The sequence below is a fragment of the Budorcas taxicolor genome, chromosome 11 (genome assembly GCF_023091745.1).
Source record: "Budorcas taxicolor isolate Tak-1 chromosome 11, Takin1.1, whole genome shotgun sequence".
In the NCBI taxonomy this organism is placed as follows: Eukaryota; Metazoa; Chordata; class Mammalia; order Artiodactyla; family Bovidae; genus Budorcas; species Budorcas taxicolor.
This window is the reverse complement of record NC_068920.1, coordinates 51599227-51611694: the sequence shown is the minus strand read 5'-3', so window position 1 is coordinate 51611694 and position 12468 is coordinate 51599227. Positions and strand designations below refer to the sequence as shown.

Here is a 12468-nt window from a genome sequence, read left to right as displayed (position 1 = left end):
AAAGACCGTAGAAGCCCGACTTTTGCCTGGTGGGATCCAAATTTCCTGGGAGGGACCAGCCCTGGATGTTTTCAAGGCCCTCGGAGAGCCTGCGGACCGCAGCAGGCTCAGGTTCAAGTCTCAAGTTCCCTGGGGGTGGCCCCAGGAGAGCCCAGGGGGAAGGGGCCCCTAAAGACTGCCCCTGCCCAGGGCAGGGTATGCCCTGGTGGTGACACCTCCGTGGCCGTGTCCACGCCCGTCCCTGCTCCACTGAGGCGCCCTTGCCCCGGCCCCGGGCCCGAAGGTGCTGATGTCATCCAGTCCCGGGGTCCCTCCCGGCTGCTGGGATGAGACGTGCCGTTCCCGGGGCCCTCGCTGCCCAAAGCTCCTGGGACAGCTGCCCAGCATGAAGGGTTAAACCCAGCGAGGGCTGGAAGACAGGCTCCAGCCCCTGCACCTGCCCTCACAGCGTCCCTGAAGCCCAGCCCTGCCACCTTCACGCAGGAGCCCAGATTCCAGAACAACATAGGAGGGGGCCGGAGGGGGTGACTCCTGGGGGAGGGGAGGGCAAGTGGAGAGGAGCCAGTGACAGAATTTCTATGCTGCTGAGCTGTGCCAACAGCTCCCGTGCCCCCAACACGGACGCACACGGACACACTGGGGCCCCACGGGGTCGGTGGGGCTGACCGCTAGTCGGGGGTTCCACCCCTGAGTCCCACAGTGTGAACAGGCCTCTCCCCGGGCCCTGGCACCATCAGGGCTCTCCCTGCCCATGCTTATTCTCCACGGCAGCACTCACCGGAGCCGCACCCCGGGCGGGACCACGGGGCTGTGCAGGAGACAGGGGTCCAGCGGAGAGCGGTCTTCCCGGTCAGTGACCGCTGGCCGGCGTGTTGGGCAAAGCCCTTCCCAGTGCCCCAGTGTGGAGAAGTCAGCGTCCACGATAGCACTGGCGGAGTGGGCTGCCCCGACTCAGGTCAGCCTGCGGGTATGGACTGCAGAGGCCTGGGGCGGGGGGGGGTCACCTGACCCTCGGGGAGGGCCAGCAGGGGGTGGCTGGCATGGGCAGCTGTCAGCTGGTGTCAGGCTACTCTGGGGCAGGGCCAGAAGGCCTGGGAGGAAGGGGGGGAAGGGAAGGAAGGGGAGGAGGGGTCTGGAGGGATGTTAGGCCCTGGGCACCGAGGGCCGAGTGCCTCAGGCCCCTGGTTAGCTTTTGATTCCCTGTTTATGGGGTCAGGCTGGCGTGGGGGTCGTGTTATCCCTTCCCCTCGTCTCCCCGCCTCCACCCCACTCCCGACAATGTCACTGCCAGTTTGCCCCGAGCAGCGGCTACCAGAGAAGGACAGTCTTGGGCAAGACATTTAATCAACAGTTAGCTTGAGGACAATCAGTGCTTCAGGTGTTTTCGAGGCCCTTGTGGGGCCTCGTGGACTCTGCTAGGCTGAGCCAGGAACCTGCCAGAACAGGGTCTGTTGTCAGGGGAATACAGTCAGGGGCTTCAGTAAGTCAGGGCAGTTCCAGGGTAAGTGTTTGGTGAGAGGACGGGGGTGTGGTGTGCGTGTGTTGGTGGGGGGGAGGGGGACAGTGAGTGTGTGTTGGTGCCGGGGGGGTGCGTGTGTGTCGGTGGGAGGGGCGTGTGTGTTCGTGGCTGGGGAGGGGGTGGTGTGTGTGTGTTGGTGGGGGAGTGCCTGTGTGTTGGTGGGAGCATGGTGTGCGTGTGTGTTGGTGGGGGGAGCGTGGTGTGTGTGTGTGTTGGTGGAGGGGTGCGTGTGTGCTGGAGGGGGGGTGTATATGTGTTGGTGGCGGGGGTGTGTGTGTGTGTTGGTGGCGGGGTGCGTGTGTGTTGGTGGGGGGTGCATGTGCTTTGGTGGTGGGCTTGGTGTGCATGTGTGTGTGGGTGTGTGTTGGCGTGGTGTGTGTGTGTGTTGGTGGGGGCGTGGTGTGCGTGTGTGTTGGTGGGGGGGCGTGGTGTGTGTGTGTTGGTGGCAGGGGGTGCATGTGTGTTGGGGGGTAAGCGTGTATTGGTGGGGGGTGCGTGTATGTTGGTGGAGGGTGCATTGTGTTGGTGGTGGGCATAGTGTGCATGTGTGTGTGAGTGTGCGTGTGTGTTGGTGGGGGGGTGCATGTGTGTTGGGGGCGTGGTGTGTGTGTTGGTGGTGGGGGTTGCGTGTGTGTTGGTGGGGCGTGGTGTGCATGTGTTTTGGTGGGAGCGTGGTGTATGTGTGTGTTGGGGGGCGTTTTGTGCGTGTGTGTTGGTGGGGGCGTGGTGTGTGTGTGTGTTGGGGGGGTGTTTTGTGTGTGTGTGTTGGGGGGGCGTGGTGTGCGTGTGTGTTGGTGGGGAGGGGGTGCGTGTCCTCTCACCAGGCTGGGGGAAGCAGGGAAGGTATCCTGGAGGAGGTGACCTATGCAGGAGACCTGAAGGAGAAGGAGGCTTTGGTGTGGGGGAGCGTGGCGAGGGGAGTGCTCAGGGGGGCGGGCGTGGGGGTGGGGAGGGATGCCTTACAGCCCTCTGTCCTCAGCTCCTGGGGAGGCTCCCAAGGGCCTCCTACCAGAGAGCAGGGCTCTGCTGTCTGCAGGGGGCTCGCTCTGGCCCGCTTTGGGGAGAGGGTTTGAGGGTCCCAGGCAGATGGGCAGGTGCTGAGCTGCAGCTGCTGTCCCCCCCAAGTGCACCCTGGCCTGGCAGGGAGAGCGGGCTCGGGGTGGAAGCCGCAGGCGGGTTCCTTAGGTGTTGAGGCAGGCCAGACCAGGTCTAGGGGGCGGTGAGCAAAGGACAGGGACTCAGCGAGGGGCAGACTTCAGGTCCGAGTGATGCTGGACCAGATATCAGGAAGGCCTGAAATCTACCTGCACTCCTGGCCACGCTGCCTCTGGGTGCTGAGCGGCCCACTTGCACTGACCCGGCCCATCCCTTCTCGCTGTGTGACTGCTTGGTCCCCTGAGGCTCTGCCCAGTCCCCTCTGCCAGCTTCCCTCTTGGCGGGTCCTGCCCCTCTCTCACTCTGGGCCACGTCCCCCATGTCCTGGTTCCCCAGGGCCCCCTCCCCTGCCTCCTGGTCTGACAAGCCCCCCACCCTGCCCCTCTCAGAGCTGTTGCTACAGCACCAGATGCCTGGCTTTCCCCCGCGCCCCTCCTGCGTTTCCCTGTGTCCATGGAGCCCCTCTCCCAGACAGTCCCCCTCACTATTCACTCAGAGTGGGGGAGCTGGGGCAATAGGCAGGGCCAGAACCCCGGTCTCCTGATCCTCCTCCCAGAGGCTTCCTCGGTCCCTGTCTAGGCAGTGCCTGCCACACCCACTCTGGGGCCTGGCACAGCACGTGCTGCTGGACAGATGTGTTATTGGCAGAAAAAGGGGGCTGGGGGCCCCCCACCCACCAGTCCAGCCCAGCCGCCCTTCCTGCCTGTGAACTCTTTTCCAGTTCCCCCCGCGGGTCCTCCCTTCCCTGGACAGGGATTCCTGGGGTGCCCTGAGGCCTGGTTTAAAGCAGAGTGAGGATCCTAGGCACCCTCGCCCTTTGCTCCCCAGCCCAGGCTGGCGAATTGCATTTCAGCAGGGAAAGAAGGTCCAGCTAAAAGGCTGGGGTCTGGTTACCTGGCCATGACCTTCCTTCCCCACCGCCCTACCTCATTCCCCTTTCCTTCCTGGCTGGGCTCAGATCCCTGTTTGGGAACCTCACAGCAACACAGGCTGAGCAGGGGGGCCCCTAGAGGGGCAGAGGGGAGGGCCCACCATGGCCCCAAGGGGCGGATTCTAGGGGAACTCAGGGCCTCAGGAGGGTCAGTTCACCTTCCAGTGGTTTCTGTTTTTGCTTTGTTGTTGTAAAGAGCCACACTGACTCCTCATTCACTCATTAATTGAACAACGTTTCTGAGCACCTAGGATGTGATCTGAGACACAGCAGTGAGCAAAAGCACCCATGATGTGGGCCTTTCTGTTGCGCAGTCGGAGCCCGCTCTATTTCTGTTTCTGGCTGCTGCCAAGTTCTCTCCGTGGTCACTTTCCTGAAGCTTGGCCCCGCCTGCAAGATGCCTGCTCCCCGCCTGTTTCCCCAGCCACATCCGGGACCCTGTGACGCTGGGCCTGGTTCCTGTTTCTCCTCCAGGAAATCAGCCCTGACCAGCACCTGGCTCTTCTGTGCACCGAACATTCCAGACTAGCTCTTAGCGGCCACCATTTGGAGGTAGAAAGTGCCTGGGCTCATAAGCATGCTCCAGGCTTCCTGGTGGCTCAGATGGTAAAAAGTCTCCCTGCAATGCAGGAGGCCCGGGTTCGATCCCTGGGTCGTGAAGATCCCCTGGAGAAGGGAAATACTCCAGTATTCTCACCTGGAGAATCCCATGGACAGAGGAGCCTGGCGGGCTACAGTCCCTGGGATGGCGAAGAGTCAGACAAAACTGACCGACTAACACTGCTGCCACAGGCGCACTGCAACCATCTGGGGCCCATCCTCAAGTCAAAGGGGTGGGCTGGTCCCTCCCTGGCTTGCTCCCCCTTCGCCCGTCTGCCCACAGCCTCCCCTGGCCTTTCCAGGACACCCCTCCCCCGGCCCTTCCCGGCTGCCTGGCCCAGCAGTTCATCCCGCTCCAGGTCCTGTGGATTTCACGACCCAGGCTGGTCCCCTCTGCTGCATCTCCACGGCCACCACCCTGCCGTCTCCCGCGTGAGGGTGCCGTACCTCCTCGTGCTGTCCTCCCCACAGCCATCCTCCCCGGACTGGCGATTTAGAACTATTTGGGTCACGTCACTTATCTGCTTAATACTCTTCCATGACTCCCGGTCCTAAGAAAAAAGTCCAAATGCCTCCCCGGGGCCCAGGTCCCCGGCCCCAGTTCAACTCTGTGGTCCAGCCACACCTTGCGTGGGGACTTGGCACCAGCTGTTCTTTCTGCCTGGGATGCCCTTTCCTCATCTCTCTGCCTAGTGAACTCCTCTTCACCCTTCAGAGGCCAGCTCAAACATCATCTCCACCAAGAAGCCCTCCCTGAGCTCTCTGATGCGGGCCACCAACTAGTACCTTTCGTACTTGGGTGATTATTTGCTCTGGCATGTTCTTCTTCCTCGAGGACGGTGACTTGGCTCATTTTGTTTGACAGTATGTCTCCAGCATGGAGCTCAACACCGTCCTCCGGTATACATGTTTGATGAACATGAGCAGGGCTGAAGGGGTGAACTCATTCTGGGTCTCTGGTTCCTCCTCCCAGCCTCTTCCTCTCCCAGCTCTGGCTCTCCCAGCTGAGGGTGTGTGGTGTCATGAGCCTTCAGGGATTCCCTCTCCTTTTCCTGGCCCTGGGCATGGGGTCCTTAGCCTGGTCACTGTGAGTTTTCCTTAGCAGCTCCCCCTGTGACCGTTTTCTTGCTCTGCAGACAACGACCCTCGGTGTTCCAGGATGTGTCATCACCCCTCCCACGGGGTAAATATCACAGTGCCGTGGATCCTGCCAACTCGCCCAGTTTCCAGAAAGAGCCCCTCCACCCCCCTGCGTGGGCGCCAGCTGGGCATCCCACCCTCTCCTTCCTTCCCTGCCCCATCCCTGGTGGTGCAGTATCCTCCAGGACAAGTGTGCAGAACGCTTCCTCCAACACGCCCCCGCTGTGTGAGGAGCCCCATTTTACAGGCAGGAGTGTCGAGGCTCAGGGAGGAAGCACCCTCGGTCCTGTGAGCTCCTCCATGGTCTCTTTCTGTCTCCCTCTTTCTCTTCCTGTCAGTTAGGGCCTGGGCTGTCTTAGCTTTTTATTCACTCGCTCATTTTTTTTTTCTTTGCTGTGCTGTGGGCTTGCAGGTTCTTAGTTCTCCGACCAGGGATTGAACCCAGGCCCTGCAGTGAGAGGGTGGAGTCCCAGCTACTGGACCACGAGGGAATCCCAGTCTTTGCTCCTTCTGTCTCAGGTTTTCCATTTTCCCCTCACATTCTCTTGTTCCCTTCTCTGTTTCTGCGGATGCTTCTTGTTCTCATTCTGCTGTGTTCAGGCCGTATGTGAGTTTACACATGTGTGTGCAAGTGCATGCATCTGTGTGTATGTGTGAGTACAAGTGTGTGAACGTGCATGTTGATGGGAGCAGGTGTGATCCAGATGTGGGTGTGTGAGCAAGTTGAGTGGGGGACAGTCTGGGCTCAACAGGAACGTCCTGATTAGCAGGCCTTTGGGATCGGGTTCTCTGTGGAGGGCAGGGGAATGGATTTTGTCCAGAGACTTGGGCCCCAAGGGACCGCACAGAGGCCCCGGGTGCCCCAAAGGGAACCAGAGAGGAAGGTCCCGGGCACAGAGGCCTGGGCTTCCTTTGAGGCTGGTGTGTGGCTCTTGCTCACTTGCCCCCCCACGTCTCCCAGACTCTCCCCTAGCCGCCCAAGCCCTCTGGTATTTGGCCGCCTTGTCCATCAGCTGCCGCCCCCTCCCTAGAAAGCCAGGGATGGACCATGTGCTGAAAGATGGTGCTGGTCGCCGGCAGCTTCTCATGGTCTTGGGAAGCTGGGCGGCTGGCAACGGCCCCAGAATTGGGTCTATACTGGCCTGACTGCCTTGCCTCCCACCCTGACCCCACCTGGGAGGGAACCTATAGCCTGGATCCCATCCTGGACTTGGCATCACCGGCGGCCTGGCCTTCGCTGGGATCCCGAATGGCTGACGAGCTGTGACCTCCGGGGCTGCAGGGGCCATGACTGACCCTCCTCAGCCTCCACCCTCCGGGGAACCTGAAACTTTGAGGAGACAGCACCCAGCAGGGCAGGTGCCAAACCCTCTCAGTCGGCTGGGCTCCACTGACAAGGTCACCCAGGGATGCCACCCGCCAGTCCTGGGAGGAACGTCACGGGGAGGCGAGTGTGTGGGGCCAGGGGTGGGGGAGTGCTAGGGAGCCCCCAGTGTGGCCACCCACCAGCAGCAAGCTGTCCGGGGCACCTGCTCTCCACGTGCACACATTCCTTCATCTGACCCTCACATCCAGGGCGGGGTTGGGGTCATTATACCCTCGGTCACAGCTGAGAAACAGCGGCCCAGAAAGGCCGTGCGAGTGGTACAGCTGGGGTTTGCACGTGGGGCCCGGCTCTCAGCCGCTAGCTTATTCACCAGTCAGCCCCACGGTCACACCCGCTAGGGCAAGGATACCCCTCCATCGAGGAGAGGCCAGATGCCCGAGTGAGCCCCTACTCCCCCAGGCCAGTCCTGGGCCAGGTCTGGGCTGGGGAGGAGGCAGGAGGGAGGTGTGGCTGGGTCCCCATGCGAGGACGCAGGCAGGACGTGCGGCACAGGGCTGGCTACGTCCCCAGCTCACGTCTGGCCAGGGCTCAGCGAGGACCGCTTCCCCAGACAGCACTCAGGAGGGTGGATGCTCATGGGCTGTTAATCCAAGAAAGAGCCAGTGTGTGATGAGGACCGAGATTCCGGCTACATGTCAGGACTCTGGAGTCTGACTCCTCTGGCCTTAATTTGCATGAGGTCTCGCCGGAGGCTGACATCAAAGGCCACCAGAGGAAGGCACCTGCCCTGCCCTGAGCCCCGGAGACTCTGCCGCTGTTCCTAGAGTGGAGGCCGGCCCTCCTGGAGGGCACAGGCTGCTGCCGCCGTCTGGGCATGAGACGAGGGGTGCCGGGAGGGGCTGCCCCAGAGCAGCTCCCTAGAGGGTGAACCCACCATCTGTGCCTTTATTTTTCACAGCTTCGTTGGTTCTGCTGGTCAGAGCAACACTTTCCGGACAGACGTGAAATCTCAGAACATCCAGGCTGGAGGGGCCCTCAGAGGCCACCAGCTATAATCTTTTCATTTTACAGTGGAGGAGAGACAAAGCAAGGCTGCAAAGAGATGAAAGGCCTTGCCCAGAGTCACATAACTGTCAGTGGCAGAGCCAGACTCGAACCTGTGGCCTGTGCTGCCGGGGATGGGGGGCTGGTGAAGAGTGTGGATGGTGAGGTGCACACACCTGGGTTCAAGTCTCAGCTCTGCCATTTCCTGGTGATGTGACCTGGGACGAGCATCTCAACCTCGCTGAGCCTCAGTTTTTGCATCTGTGAATTGGGCATAATTTTCTTAGGGCTGTTGTGATGTTTTGATGATGTTGTACAAATAAAAAACGTTTAGCACAGTGTTTGACACAAGGTACCCCAGATGTTGGCTGTTATTATTATAAATGCCAGCAAGGCCTTACATGAATGGGCCTCTGTCGGGGAGGGGAATCGCAGTGACCACATTTTCCAACTCTGAGTTCAGCTTCATGCCCTGAAATGATTATATGGGGACAGCAGCCCAGAATACTTGAATTTGAGCCTGCCCCCTCAATGCAGGACACGTGGGTACCACTGGGGCATGTGTGAAGTGCTGGGGAGCATAAGGAGGGTGAGGTTAATCAGCTTGCCATGGGGTGAGCTTTAAGGCATCCAAGCTGGACCCTGAAGGGCACATAGGAGTCCTGGGCAGAGAAGAGAATGGAGGGAACAGCAAGGGGAAGAGCATCCATAGAAGTTCAGAGGCCTTGGAAGAGCGTGGAGTTCCCAGAAGCCTTCCGAGTGGCTGGAGTGGCAGCGGGGTGGAGGACAGCGGAGAGAGGACCCCTCATCTCTCCCCCAACTTTGAGAGGTGCTGCATTTGACTATGAAGCCAGGACCACAGTTCCAGGCAAGGGCCACCCTTCAGAGCTAACAGTGTTTCTGTCATTTCACAGGTGAGACACCGGACACCCGCAGAGGGGGTGGCCTCCTGGGGACCCCAGCTGCGTGGGTAGAAGCAGGTAATGGCCCATTCTCAGGCCAGCTGTGGGTGGTGGGAGCAGGGGAGGATTGACCTGGGGAACCGGGGCTCCCGGGGCGATAGGCTGGTGCTGGCAGGCAGGGCCGGCCTGGCCTGTAAAAGCGATGGGCAGGGGTGGCGGCCGGGGGCAGCTGATGCACGTTACTTATGACTGTTTCTCCATGAGTCCTTCAGGGCCGTGAAGGTAATTGAATCAGTGAGCGTGAGCAAACGTGGGCGATCGTTTAATTGTGGCAGAAAATGAAGTTGGTTGCAGCTGAAGGCCACCAGCCCATTATCGTCGGCTGTGGTTTCTGCTGAGCTGAGCACATAGGGCTGGAGGGCCATCCATCCTTGGCCTGCCCCCGCCCCAGCCCTGGGCGGCCCACCCCAGGCCAGCAGGGCCCTGGCAGGCTGGTGACTGGGGAGTCTGTTCTTTGGGCAGCTGCTCCCCAGACCCCTTTCTCTGCTCCAGGAAGGCCCTGAAGGCTGCTACAGGTGGCGAGGGGCCTGGGAGGACCCGGGAGGGCAGGGATGAGGCCTGGGCTTGGTCGCAAGAACGGGGTGGGGGGTTCAAATCGTGACATTTGGCACAGAATGTCAGTAGACACGGATAAAGCCCTTGTCAAGCGCTGGGCACTGTTCTAACTACTAGTTGTTATCAACTTGGGTTAATCCTCTGATCACCCTGTGAGGGAAGTGCTCTTCTTACGCCCGGATTTCGCAGATAAGGAAGCTGAGGCTCTGGCTGCTGACTCCTTGGCCTGGATTGAGAGGCTCTGAGATTCCGAGGCGGGGGGTCCTGATGTGTGCAGCAGCAATAAAGGGAAATGCAGTCGGGACCTGATCATGATGGTCCCGCGGGCCTCTCAGGCGTTCTCTTCCTCACCACTTGCCCTGTTTCAGCCTGGCTGGCCACCCGCTGCCTGCCCCTCTGAGCAAGACCAGGGCAGAAGCCTGGACCCCAAGTTCCGAGGTGGGGGGAGGCCCTCGAAGGCCTGGCTAGCTCACCTCCAGAGCTCTGGCCCTCTGGCCTTTGCTGCTCTGATGACCTTTCCAGCCCTCCTAAGGGAGCAGAGAAAATTAGGCTTGGGGACTTCCTGGTGGTTCAGCGGCCAAGACTTGATGCTCCCCGTGCAGGAGCCCTGGGTTCAATCCCTGGCCAGGGAACTAGATCCCACATGCCCCAAGTAAGACGCGGCAAAGCCAAATAAATAAAAAATAAATATTAAAGAAGAAAGAAAATTAGGCCTGAGATGTGAGTAGCCAGTTCACCCTCCCCAGCAGAGGGGCCGCCACATGGCCCCAGGGTGATCCATGTGAGGAAGGCAGTCCAGCTGCCTGAGGGGCCAGGGAAGGGCTGGGGCCTGGGTCTAGACCTCGGGGAGGGGGGGCCCTGGGCTTCCTGCATTTTATCTGACACTCCCACTCTGGCACCACGTTCACCTCTCAGGTGAGGGGCACCCCATCCTCTCCGTGCACCCAGGCCGTGGTGGGGCCCAGCATGGGGCAGGGCCGGATTGTCAGCCTTAAATTGGACCTCCTGGCTGCCCTGTCTGTGCCTGGAGCTTGGCTTCCTGGATGGCCTTGGGTGGCCACTCCCTCCAGCCTCTTGTCACGGTGCCTTTGTCCTCCCCGCTGGGGCGGGTGACGTACCTGCGTCGGCCGCCCCGAATTTCCATGGCCTGTGGGCTACACGACCGCTTGCACGATCAGCCCCACTCTGAGCACTGAGGCATGGATCTATAGGCTCCCTCCTCCCTCCAACCTGCATCTTCCGCCCAATTGTGCTGTGAGGTTTTTGAGGGCAGAGGACCCTGTCTTTTTGCCTTTCACTTATTCGTTTATCCAGGCAGCCCCTGCCATGTACCAGCGTCATGCTGGGTTTTGGGACTTTACAAAAATGAGTCAATAATGCCCTTGCAGTTGGTCCACACAGTAGAGTGAACACTGGGTCCGCAATCCCCCCTAAATGATGGCAAAGGGGGCAAAAAGAGGTGCTTCAAGGACAGAGGATGAGCCAGGAGAGGACTGCACGGGAGACTCGGCTTTGGGAGATGCAACTAACATCTAGCTATCCTCACTTTGGGGAGGGCCCGCCGTTGAAGGGATTGAACAAGGAAGACGGGATTCAACAAGGAAAAAGTTGAGAGGCCTCTGAAACGAGGCAGCTTGTCCTCCTGATGCAGGAGGATGGGCTGAAAGCTGCTGGTGACACCCTGCTTCTAGACCCAGGCACTGCCTGCAAGTTGGGGCTCCCACAGACAGAACAAGAGGGAGTGCCAGGAGGCCCAGTCTCAAGGCCAAGTCTGGAAGAGGGTATCTTAAAGGATGACTTCCATCAAAGTGAGGATAGAAATCAAAAAAGAAAGCAACCCCGGACCCGGCACGCAGGGCTCCAGTGCTGGAAGGTGGTGCAGGGGAGGCCTAGGACCCCAAGGTTCTGTAGGGAGAGTCCCGCAGGGCTGGTCAGATTACCAAAGGGATATGAGCACCTCAAGAGGAGGGCTTTTTGTTGTTGTTGCTGTTTCTGCTGTGCCACTCAGTTTGCAAGATCTTAGTTCTCTGACCAGGGATTGAACCCAGGCCCCGGCAGTGAAAGCGCTGAGTCCTAACCACTGGACCTTCAGGGAATTTCCCTGAGAGAAGGTTTAAAGGCTGGTCAGAGGCTCTGGCATAGATTGATGATGGGAACACAGAAATCTGAAGGAATAAATAAACAAAAAAGCCTCAAAAGGCAACTTGATTAACTTTAGGAAACAGAGTTTTCTAGCAGAGAAAATCTAATCCTGAGACACTGCATGATTCAGACTCAATCATATTGACATGCTGCAGCGGGAATGTGCACCTGAGACGCTGATTTCATAAAAATGGTAGTAGACGTTTAGAGGTTGGGGGGGGATGGGTGATGGGGTACTTGAATCTTAATGGAAGTAAAATTCTAATCGACAGTAAGAAATCAATAGATACGATCTAAAATAGAAAAATCGTGAATTTGTAGTATCTGCACATTAGGTAGAAGAGAGACCCCCAAGAGCAGGAGAAAATGACCAACGGAGGTGAAAGCTGGCCTGGAGGCGGGCAGGGCCAGGTTTCTTTATCAGCTGTGAAATACTGTTTGATTCTTCAAATTATGTCCAAGTGTGACTGTTAACGTTAAACTTACTTAAAAAGGAGACGAGGATGTTTTACCACAATTTAAAAAGAGGGAAGGGAGAGGCCCCCAGCATAAAGACCTAATGCACCAAGGCGGCCCCCCACCCCCACCCCCACCCCCACCCCCCACCTCGGGCTCAGCTGCAGCCTGCAGGGGGACCCGGGCAGGTGGGCGGCTGTGGAAGCAGAGGGCCAGCTCACGGAGGCCCCAGGCAGATGTCAGTGTGAGAAGCTAATCCCCGCTAATGGGTTAATCGCCCCACCTCTCAGATATCACAAGGGCCCTTCAGCAGCTTCCGGCAGGTTCTCCAAAGGTTCACTGGCTGGAAGCAGTGACCCTAAATCAGAAACGCAACTCCTGGGGGACGCAGCTCGGGCACGACCCTGGGGAGGTATCGGGGGGAGGCGCTGGAGGCCCAGAGTCTTCCCTGCTCTGGATTCCATGTCACGTGCAGGAGCCAGAGGGTGAGTGTGGTGGTGTGTGTGTGTGTGTGTTGGGGAGGGATATGTGTGCATGAAGCACAAACAGGTGTGTACACAGGAGTGCACACAAGCCCGCAGGTGTGCGTGCATGCGCACGTGTGCATGGCGTCTGCTTGGAGGGCTGTCATCCAGTC

General features: G+C 59.3%; 1 protein-coding gene across 2 annotated transcripts in view; it reads right to left on the bottom strand.

Moving 5' to 3' along the window:
* The window catches only part of LOC128056657 (inositol hexakisphosphate kinase 3-like), a 62698-nt gene extending 61742 nt beyond the window's left edge, over window positions 1-956 (bottom strand). For both annotated transcript variants that reach the window (XM_052649464.1, XM_052649463.1), the window contains exon 1: window positions 779-956. The gene's annotated coding sequence lies outside the window, so the exon portion shown is untranslated. The remainder of the gene's footprint in view (window positions 1-778) is intronic.
* Between the last annotated feature and the right edge of the window lie 11512 nt (window positions 957-12468).